At 38.8% G+C, this 11,468-nt stretch overlaps 1 pseudogene; it reads right to left on the minus strand.

The window, feature by feature from the left end:
- Positions 1-608: 608 nt before the first annotated feature.
- On the minus strand, positions 609-8,895 carry LOC115679577 (L-type lectin-domain containing receptor kinase IX.1-like; annotated as a pseudogene).
- Positions 8,896-11,468: the final 2,573 nt, after the last annotated feature.

Here is an 11,468-nt window from a genome sequence, read left to right on the forward strand (position 1 = left end):
CAATTGAAAATGATGGCTGTAGTTTTCGAAAGAAGACTTGAAAAATTGATTTCTATTTTTTCTTCTTGCAAAAAACTGACATATATAGAAATCGGTCTTAAAGAACATAGGCAACTCTTCACGAAAGGTTGCAAAGCTAACAAAGATATTCCTTCGGAAGAAGTTACAAACTGAACAAATGCAACCCTTCGGGAAAGATTGAAAACTGAACAAATATAATCTCCAAAAATTGTCTTGAAAAGACACATGTAAAATTCGGAATAAAATAAAATAAAAATATATATAAATAAAATTCCGAATTTTCATAATTTCAAGAATTATTTGATAAACAAAAAACAACCTTTCGACTAATAAAGATTAATGAGATAACCTTACGAAATAAAATAAAAAATAAAAGGATTAGTGGTAAGTGCGCCTAATAATCGCGCCAAAATCGCGCAATTATTCGTACACCCGTACGCGGGTATTGTGTGGACTAGCACACACCCCATTGTCTTCACTCTAAAGAGCAAGAAGATATTCACAGTTATAAAATGGCCCACTTTCTCAAAACTTTCCTATGTGGGACAAAGGAAAGAGCATTATTTTGTTTGTTTTATAAACAAACATCAAACAGCAACATACCTCATGACAGGCATTTTTTACGGGAGTGAGACAATTGGAGCTTCGAAATTGAGTATGCTAATGGCTTGCCTTATGGAAGGACGACTCGTGTAGTTCGGATGCGTACACTAGAGTCCAACCATCATCAAGCATTCCATTTGTTCTCTTGCAAACTCTCCAGACAATCTTGGATCGGCTGCATCGAGAAGCGTCCCTAAACCATACAGATCCCAAACCCACTCGACTAATTGTATCGGGTATTCTTGAGTTGACCCTTGCTCAATTGACCTCCTTCCGCATGCTATTTCAAGAGCAACCACTCCGAAGCTATACACATCGGATTCCTTAGTGGCCTTGCCTGTTATGAGACATTCAGGGGCCGTGTATCTGCGTGTTCCTGCTAAGACGGTGGTTTGTGACCCCTTCTCATGATCTACAAGTCTAGCTAGGCCAAAGTCCCCAAGTTTGGCATTGAAGTCGGTATCCAACATCACGTTGTTCGATTTGATATCCCTATGCAAGACGCATTGGTTGTCGAATTCATGCAGATAGAGCAACGCGGAGGCCAAGCCTCACGCGATTCTATGTCTCGTCTCCCACGAGAGCAAGCTAACGTCCTTAAAGAAATGCAAGTCCAGGCTCCCATTAGGCATGAATTCGTATGCGAGCAACAGTTGTCCCTTCTTATGGCACCAACCTACGAGTTGTACCAAGTTCCGATGCCTCAATTGGCTAATGATCTTCACCTCGGACGCATACTCTTTGATCCCTTGCCTAGAGTTCTTCGAGACTTGCTTGACTGCCAAATAGGAGTCTGATTCCCTCAAGCGACCCTTGTACACGCCACTGAGCCCGCCTTCTCCGAGCTTCCCTTTCTCGTTGAAGTTGTTTGTGGCGAGATCTAACTCATGATAAGAAAATTTCCTAGGCCCTACTCTCTTTCTAAAGTCTGTTGAAAATATGGGATAAATTGATGGGTGAATGAATGAGAAATTGATGCTCAAAGAGCACCCTTGAGTTGGAAGTGGGAAGTGGAAAAACAGTGGTCCCACATTGGAAAAGAAAGAAGGCTATGGAGTGCTTTATATACAGTTTCATTCATTTGAAGTGGTAACTATCATAGCACAAACACTATGCCTCGCAGGCAGGCGCAGGGGGGGTGCAAATCTGACGCCTGACAAGCTAAAACTTGGGCACGATTGCATGGCCGAAAAGTGGGCCTCGCGACGAGCTCAATTTTGCCTTTTGATTTATTTTTCAACTCAAGTTGTTACAAATTTTAAATTTGTAACGTATGGTTAATGGCGTTAAATTATGTTGTTATAGAATTAATTTTATAACGGCATATTTAATCGGCCGTTATTCTCGATGCGTATTAATTTTATAACGGCAGATTCAATCAGCCGTTATTATTCCCGAAACGCTTCACCCTAACCTTGTAAATAGATGCTTTTCCATTCTATTTTTAAAAATCATCGAATTATTCCTCTCTTTCAATTCTCTACATTTTGCACCGTTTTTCGATAGTGTTCGGTTCCGGTTTGTTCAAGTTCGCCGAAAGCTTTGAAGTGCCGATTTCTTCTTAGCTGTCAACCGTTGTATCCTGGGAGACAGATGTTCGCGAAACCTCATACACGTGCTGGATGGAACGAATCTGTTTTAAGGAAACTGTGTCCAACACAGGCCTCGGTATCCATTTGTATCGATTCTAATTCTGTTATTGTAATTTCATTTCTTTACAATTCTGTATTGTTCGTAATATTTATACTACTGCCAATTTGAATTTCACAACAATCTTAAAACAAATTCGATTCGATTTGATTCGTGCTTAAATTCAAATGGCTACTGGAAACGAAGTTGTGGACGTGGCTGCTGACAACATCGCCAAAGACTCTGCCTATGCCTCCGCTATCCAACTGCTTGGCTCATCCTCTGTTCCTTCTGCAGTTTCTATCCACCATGGTGAGAAACCTGAAAAGTTTGACGGATTGAACTTTAAAAGGTGGCAGCAAAAGATGTTGTTTTATTTAATAACTTTGAATCTTGCGAGATTCTTGATTGAGGAAGCTCCTAAGTTATCCGATGGAGAGACGGATAAGCAAGTCTTCAACGCTGTTGAAGCCTGGAAGCACTCTGACTTCCTATGTAGGAACTATGCCATGAATGGTTTACATGACTCATTGTACAATGTCTATTGTGCAATAAAGACGGCAAAGGAGTTATGGGAAGTTCTGGACTGGAAATATAAAACAGAGGATACCGGAGCAAAGAAATTTGTTGTTGGTCGATTCCTTGATTATAAAATGGTGGATTTTAAGACTGTGATAAGTCAAGTGCAAGAAATTCAAGTGATCTTGCATGAAATTCAGGCTGAAGGAATGAACTTGAGTGAAACCTTCCAAGTGGCTGCTATTATTGAAAAGCTACCTCCTGGGTGGAAGGATTTCAAGAACTATTTCAAACATAAGCGAAAGGAAATGAACTTGGAAGAGCTGATTGTTAGACTTCGAATCGAATAAGATAATAGAGGATCTGAACGCAAAGGGTTCAATCCTACTACAGCTAAGGAAAATGTTGTGGAGCTTAGGCAGGGCCACAAGAACAAGAAGATTGCCAAGCCAAAGTTGGGACCAGAAGGAGGAGTTTCTAAGAACAAGTTTCAAGGAAAATGCTTCAACTGTGGCAAAATGTGGCATAGATCTGTGGATTGCAGACTTTCGAAGAAGAAGAATTATGAGACAAATATGGTGAGTGGCATCGCTCAAGACGTGTCAAACATAAACCTTTTTGAAATGATTTCTGAAGTAAACTTAATTGGGTCCAATATGAAGGAATGGTGGATTGACACTAGTGCCACTAGGCACATATGCTCTAATAAAGATATATTCACAAATCTTGAACCAATTAATGGGGAAAAGGTTTTTATGGGAAACTCTGCCTCTTCTGCTATCGAAGGCCAAGGGAAGGTACTACTGAAGATGACATCTGGAAAAGAGCTGACTCTGAACAATGTCCTATATGTGCTAGAAATTCGAAAGAACCTGGTCTCTAGGTCTCTGTTGAACAAGCATGGATTTCGTATGGTGTTCGAGTCAGACAAAGTTATTTTGTCTAAATTTGGAATGTATGTGGGGAAGGGATATGTATATGATGGGCTTTTTAAGCTCAATGTAATGAAAATTATCAATAAAGATAATAAGTCTTCCGTTTATTTGCTTGAGTCTTCCAATTTATGGCATGGTAGACTAGGACATGTTAATTATGATACATTGCGTAGATTAATTAACTTGGAACATATACCTTCATTCCAAATTGATTCAAAACATCAATGTGAAATTTGTGTTGAGGCAAAATTAACAAGATCATCATTTCAAACAATTGAAAGAAACACCGAACCCCTTGAATTAATTCATAGTGATGTCTGCGATTTGAAATTCATACAAACGAGAGGTGGTAATAAATATTTTATTATCTTTATCGATGATAACACTAAATACTGCTATGTGTATTTGCTTAAAAGCAAAGATGAAGCCTTAGATAAATTTATTCTCTATAAGAATGAAGTTGAAAATCAACTTAATAAGAAAATTAAAAGATTGAGAAGTGATAGAGGTGGCGAGTATGAAGTGCTAATTGGTGAATTCTGTACGCAACACGGAATTATACATGAAATAACTGCGCCTTACTCTCCTCAATCAAATGGTGTTGCTGAACGTAAAAATCGCACATTGAAAGAAATGATGAACGCGATATTACTAAATTCAGGTTTGTCTCAAAATATGTGGGGAGAAGCTATATTGTCAAACAATTACCTTTTAAATAAGGTACCTTGAAAGAAAGAGGATAAAACCCCTTATGAGTTATGGAAAGGTGAGACCATCCTACAAACACTTACGAGTGTGGGGGTGTCTTGCAAAAGTGTCGGTTCCAATACCAAAGAAGACAAAGATAGGTCCTAAAACGGTGGACCTTATCTTTATAGGCTATGCACATATCAGTAATGCATATCGATTTCTTGTACATGAATTTAAAATTCCAGATATACACAAGAATACGATCATGGAATCTATGAATGCATCATTCTTTGAAAATGTATTTCCTTGTAAATCCAATGATGGATCAAGTTCATCTAAACGAAAGAATGAAACTATGAATGAAGAAAGTCATGATTCGGCTCATGAAGTTCATGACTCAGATCATGAACTAGAACCGAGATGTAGCAAAAGAGCAAGAGTGGAAAAATCTTTTGGAAATGATTTTCTAACTTATTTGTTAAAAAATGAACCATTAAATTATGCAGAAGCTGTGAATTCTTCCGAGGGACCTCTATGGAAAGAAGCAATAAAAAGTGAAGTTGATTCTATTTTGCAGAATCATACTTGGGAGCTAGTGAATCTTCCTCCTGGTTGTAAGCCTTTAAAGTCCAAATGGATTTTTAAAAAGAAAATGAAAGCAGATGGCTGCATTGATAAGTATAAAGCCAGACTTGTGATCAAAGGATACAAATAACGAGAAGGCTTAGATTACTTTGATACTTATTCTCCTGTGACGAGAATAACTTCCATTAGGATGATACTTGCAATTGCAGCATTGCGAAATCTAGAAGTACATCAAATGGATGTAAAAACAGCTTTCCTAAATGGTGATTTGGATGAAGAAACCTACATGGAACGACCTGAGGGTTTTATAGTTCCAGGACAAGAAAGGAAAGTTTGTAAATTGGTGAAATCATTGTATGGCCTAAAACAAGCACCAAAGCAGTGGCATGAAAAGTTTGATAATGCAATGATTACTAATGGATTTAAGATCAATGAATGTGATAAATGTGTCTACATTAAAGAGACAACAAATGGCTATGTCATTTTGTGTCTTTACATAGATGACATACTAATTGTTGGTAGTGATGATAAAATGATCAAATCTACCAAATATATGTTGAATTCAAGATTTGACATGAAAGATATGGAACCTACTGATATGATTTTAGGAATTAAAATCACAAGAACGTCAGAAAGTCTTATTTTAAACCAGTCACACTATGTGGACAAGATTCTTGGAAAATTCAACATGAATGATTCTGGTATTACTAGAACACCATTAGACAATAGTCTTCATCTGTCTAAGAATAGAGGAGAGGGTATTTCTCAAGTAGAGTACTCTAGAGTTGTTGGAAGTCTAATGTATTTAATGAGTTGTACTAGACCAGACATTGCCTAAACGGTTAGTAAATGGAGGAAATATACGAGCAATCCGAGTGCTGACCATTGAAAAGCAATAGCGAGAGTATTTAGGTACTTACGATATGCTCGGAATTATGGCTTGCATTATACCAGATACCCACTTGTTATAGAAGGATATAGTGATGCGAACTAGATATTTGATATAAAAGACTCAAAATCTACTAGTGGATATATATTCACACTAGCAGGAGTAGCTGTATCTTGGAAATCCTGTAAACAAACTGTTATAGCCAGATCCACAATGGAATCTGAATTTATAGCTTTAGATAAATGTGGTGAAGAGGCTGAATGGCTACGCCATTTCTTAGAGGATAGTCCAAAATGGCAAAAACCTGTGCCACCAATAAGTATACATTGTGATAGTCAATCTGCGATTGGAAGAGCACAGAGTAATATGTATAATGGTAAGTTTAGACATATACGTCGTAGACATAATACCATTAGACAACTACTCTCAACAGGAATTATCTCTATTGACTATATAAAGTCAAGGGATAATATTGCGGATCCGCTAACCAAAGGGTTAAACAGAGAGTTAATTGAGAAATTGACAAGAGGAATGGGACTGAAGCCCATGAAAGAATAAGTTGGTATAAAGGAAACCCAACCTAGTTGATTGGAGATCTCAAGATCTAGGTTTAAAGGGACAACCTAATTATATAAACTTAGTGATGTCACTGTGGGGGTTATCCCTAAAACCATTCCTATATAAAATATCAGTGATATTGTAAAGAAAATGATAGCAATTTTGCTTTAATGATTCTTAAGTGGAGTAAACAAATTACTCAAAAATTAAGTAATCACCTATGTGAGAGAGAAGTGGGGCCGCTTCAAAGGAGAATTATTTAAGGGCTAAATTCTTTAGAAACTCTTGCAGAACCAGGTTGATGTTCATGGCCAAAACGAACATAACTATGAGAACTGAACAAACGTTTAGATGATTTATGTGTGAAGTGTATGGTTCATTTACATAAGAAAGCTGGACAGTTCAAGGACATCATGTCTACCGGACAACTAGTAAAGTAAATATACTTTCACAAGGGAAGGTTCAAAGGGTAACACCTACCTATCCTATGCAGGTTTCAATTGTTGAACACTATCACAGAGTCAAAACTAAAACAATTTTCATTCATGTGGGGGATTGTTTGAAATATGGGATAAATTGATGGGTGAATGAATGAGAAATTGATGCTCAAAGAACACCATTGAGTTGGAAGTGGGAAGTGGGAAGTGGAAAAACATTGGTCCCACATTAAAAAAGAAAGAAAGTTATGGAGTGCTTTATATACAGTTTCATTCATTTGAAGTGGTAACTATCATAGTACAAACACTATGTCCCGCGCGCAAGCGCAGGGGGCTGCAAATCCGACGCCCAACAAGCTGAAACTTGGGCTCGAGCGCACGTCCCGTGTACATGATTGCATGGCCGAAAAGTGGGCCTTACGACGAGCCCAATTTTGCCTTCTGATTTATTTTTCAACTCAAGCTGTTACAAATTTTAAATTTGTAATGTATGGTTAATGGCGTTAAATTATGTTGTTATAGAATTAATTTTATAACGGCAAAGCTGTTATGGAATTAATTTTATAACGGCATATTTAATCGGCCGTTATTCCCGATGCGTATTAATTTTATAACGGCAGATTCAATCAACCGTTATTATTCTCGAAACGCTTCCCCCTGACCTTGTAAATATATCCTTTTCCATTCTATTTTTAAAAATCATCAAATTATTCCTCTCTTTCAATTCTCTGCCTTTTTGCACTGTTTTTCGATAGTGTTCGGTTCCGGTTTGTTCAAGTTCGCCGAAAGCTTTGAAGTGCCGATTTTTTCTTAGCTGTCAACTGTTGTATCTTGGGAGACAGACGTTCGTGAAACCTCATACGCGTGCTGGAGGGAACGAATCTGTTTTAAGGAAACTGTGTCCAACACAGGCCTCGGTATCCATTTGTATCGATTCCAATTCTGTTATTGTAATTTCATTTCTTTACAATTCTGTATTGTTCGTAATATTTATACTAATGCCAATTTGAATTTCGCAACAAAGTCATCATCAATATTGTCTATTTCATCAAGCTCTATGACATCATCCTTTTCATTCCTAACCCGTTTCCTCCTTATTAGAAACTAGACAATGGCTAGACCGCTGCACAAAGTACTCGAGACGATGCACAACCACGGTACCAAAACTCTATGATTCCGATCTCCTCCAGGACTGGCAAGTCGTCACCATTTGTGGAGAATTCCCGTGATAGGATTTTGTGCAACTCGGTGTAATTCCCGGTGGTGGCCGTGAAGCCGACTACGACCCACTCGGGTAAAACTTGGCTCAGATTGACACGAAGACTGATGGTGCCGAATTTCTGCGTGTCTCCGTCCTTGAAGTTAGTGAAATTGACTTTCAATAAGCCAGCCCTGGAATCGTAAGAAATCCAGGCTTCAGCCGTAAGGCCTTTGCTTTTTGGGTGATCCCATTCAGTAAGAGCACTAGAATTTACCGAATTGACGTCGATGCCTACGTGTGGGAACTGCGGGTCCCACACATTGGTGAAAGTGTCGAACTCCACGGCCACAAAAGAGGAAACCACGGCCACAGATGGGTTCGTGCTTCTGAGCCCGAGGAAGCCGCCTTGTGTGTCGCTATGGTCGGGCAAGCGAGAACCATTGGGGGCAAGAAAGAAGGTCAGTCCGTCAGCAAATTGTGTCTGATTTTGTGTATCAATGATGAAGGAGAAGTGGGTGCTGAAATTAGCGAAATGACCCATTACGGTGTCGTATAGATGCAAGGGTTCCCCATATGTGGCATGGCCGACGCTACTGCATGTGTCGGACGGGATATGATCATGGGTGAGGTCGATGTATCCGTTTTTGAGATCGGCGAATCCTTGTACCACTATGTTGGGTGTACTCGAATTGAACTCAGCGAATCTGAAGGAGAGCGGGGTGCGATAAGAGCTTCTGATCATGGAGATAATGAAGGTAGCGAAGAGGCCTAGTTTTCGAAGGTGGGATTTATTGAAGATGCTAATCTCCCTGGATCACGCAACTATTAGAAGTAGAGACGGAGAACTGGTGTTGGGGGTTTAAGGTGTAAGTTTAGATATAAATAATACTAGCAATAACAATAGTACGTCAATACCAATCATAAAGATGCCAACAAGTCGCAATCATTGAACTAAGGTACCTGTCTCTTTTCTCAAACTCCCCGCCAAATGAAAAGGAATGAAAAGAGGGACGGTTTAGCGAAATTTTCTCGTTCTCACGTTCATGTGAGAATATTCCGAGGGAAAAGCACAGCTTGACAAATTACAGACAGCGATTGTCTTTTCCTCATTTTATCTGACTTCTTCTAGTTTGTCACACTCGATTTGGAAGATTCATTTCTTTTTGTATGAGCAAGAACTCAATACTCAATTTGATCTTTCTTCTTGATCTATTTCTCTCTTTATGCACGTTTTGCACTTTTCAAGGAATAGGACTGTTGAGCTCTAGGATTGGCATTCCTAGTCGAAGACTCATGTTTGATGATAATGATGTTAAGAACTGGCGATAATTAGAACAAGCATGCACATTAACGTCTCTTTTGAGTTATGTGCAACAATGAACAAGTTCTCTTCCACTCTAGCATCCGACTGGTCTTCTTCCGCATGCTACTTCGAGAGCAACCACCCCGAAGCTGTATATGTCCGCTTTGTTCTTTGCTTTGCCAGGTACTAGGCATTCGGGAGCCATGTATCCTAGTGTGCCCGCTCAAACTGTTCGCCACCCTTTGCCATGGTCCATGAGCTAAGCGCTGGTTGGCAACAAGCCAAAAATTGGATATGCTTGGCTTCACATTGAATGATACCAATGGGATTAAACAGTCCAGGTAGTATAAGACTATTTCTGGTACAATCTCTTGACAATAGCCGGAAATTGCAAAATTAACGTTGAGCTTTAATAGTGTGGCCAATCTATAACTATTGTTACCGATTGATTTCTTACGAATAAATTGAGAAAGCAAAAAAAGATGTACAACAACACTAACTGATAGTAGTCAAGAGGGCATGTGATGGTGAAGATGCTCTGGAGGGAGGGCTATCCTTTGAGGAGATAGTGTGCGTGGAGTGCTCGAGCTCTGATTTTTGCTTCAACCATGGCAATCAATGGCCGGGTAAGGCATCATGAGCGGCAAGGCAGTGATATCTAGCCATGGAGAGATTGATTGACATTGCAATCAATCTCTTTGATACTGAGGCCAAACGGCAAGGCCTTGAGCCCTAATTGCGCAATTAGCACAAGAGTGACTGCCGCGAAGACCTGGCGGGAGCGTTGGGTCACCCAAATGCCGTCCTCACCATTGCTTTTGCTGCTCAGCAACGTCAATAGCGACGTGCATTGTGATACAGATAGAGGCATTGATTTTTCAATCGATGGAGAAGAATATGGAGATGCTATAATTAAAGGATTGACAACTCTTATAACATAATCTTTCATTTATTATTTTTCATTGCTGTATTATTTCCTTACAAAGTGTAACTGTTTGTAATATCTTTATAAAGTGGAAATCATCTCAACAATCGTACATTGAGATCAAGAATCAAACACTTTTTCTTTTAAGCTATGTTTGGTGGTCAAAATAAAATTTTAGAATAGGATAAAATATCCTTTGTTTGGTTCCTATCTAAGATAAAATAAAGTCGAATATAATAGAGATATAATCTGTATAAATTATAAAGATATCCTATAAGGGAGGTGGGATAAAGAAGAAGTAGGAAGAAGGTGCAAATTTTCTAATGTGCAGGGCACCAGACACCATTTCTAGGGTTTGTGATGAGCTTGCATGATTTCCTGAATACATATGAAGTGTCATAAATTCGCCAACTAGTTCCATTTGATAACGCAACGAATTTAGTGCTGCTTAATAGCACGAGCAAGTATTCTTTTTAGGCTCGATCCTCAGCCTTCAAACAAGAAGAAAAGTCCAGCTGGGGGTTCGAGGTGTAAATTTAGATATAAATAATACTAGTAATAATTGTCAAAAGTTTAGAGGATGGAAAGCGATTGAAGATTGGAATTGTGTATTGCTTTTCATATCAAACAAAGTGTAATTACAGCCCTATTTATAGTACAAGAAGTCTAGATGATTAGGGAAAGAAAATATACAAAATAGAGAATAAAAGATTCCCTAAGATTGCCTGATATGCAATATTCTAATTTTCCACCAATACACCATTCAAGATCAATTAAGATCAATCAAGCATCGGCAACGGTATCTTCAACACTCCCCTCAAGCTTGGCGGTCTATACACATCAAGAACGCCCACTTGCTTAGTAGATATGAATGTTGCCTGTGACATAAAGCCTTTGTGAAAATGTTTGCGGGCTGTTCTGTTGTTCTTATTCCTTTTGTTTTGATCACCCCATTCTGAATCTTATCCCGATGAAATGACAATCAACCTCTATGTGTTTTGTCCTTTCATGAAAAGACTGGTTCATTGCAAGTTTGAGAGCAGCATCATTGTCGCAGAATAAGACAGTTGGTTCTTTTACCCATATACCGAGATCTTGGAGTAGACCTCTTATCCAGACTATCTCGCAACTAGTCTTTGCCATTGCTCGATATTCTGCTTCGGCAGATGATAA

Source organism: Syzygium oleosum, unplaced genomic scaffold (assembly GCF_021117445.2).
Source record: "Syzygium oleosum isolate NSW1041296 unplaced genomic scaffold, Sole_v2.1 Sole_v2.52, whole genome shotgun sequence".
NCBI lineage: Eukaryota > Viridiplantae > Streptophyta > Magnoliopsida > Myrtales > Myrtaceae > Syzygium > Syzygium oleosum.